We start from the raw sequence: 341 nt of genomic DNA on the forward strand, positions 1-341 counted from the left end.
TGCCCAAAGAAGTGCTAAATGCTCCATCCCTGGCAGTGTTCAAGGCCAGGCTGGACAGAGCCTTGGGCAGCATGGTCTAGGGTGAGGATTCCCTGCCCATTGCAGGGGCTTGGAACTAAATGATCCTTTCCAACCCAAACCATCTGTGATTCTATGATTCTGTGGAGGGGACTGGACCCTCATCACCACACTGCCAGCAGCAGGATGTCCCCAGAAGGGTGCAGGTCCCTCAGCACCCCAGCAGCACCTGCTGGTGGCTTGGGACATACCCAGGGCTTTGCAAATCACAACAGGCAACCACACAGGCAGGGTGATGCTCTGGGGCTTGGCTGCCTTGTTCC

The 341-nt window shown here is 56.9% G+C and overlaps 1 protein-coding gene across 1 annotated transcript in view; it reads left to right on the forward strand.

The window, feature by feature from the left end:
* Positions 1-341, forward strand: part of MSS51 (MSS51 mitochondrial translational activator) — a gene marked incomplete at its 5' end in the record, with an annotated part of 2,932 nt that overhangs the window by 1,843 nt on the left and 748 nt on the right. The window lies entirely within an intron of this gene.

The sequence above is a fragment of the Nestor notabilis genome, unplaced genomic scaffold (genome assembly GCF_000696875.1).
Source record: "Nestor notabilis isolate BGI_N333 unplaced genomic scaffold, ASM69687v1 scaffold23028, whole genome shotgun sequence".
Taxonomy (NCBI): Eukaryota; Metazoa; Chordata; class Aves; order Psittaciformes; family Psittacidae; genus Nestor; species Nestor notabilis.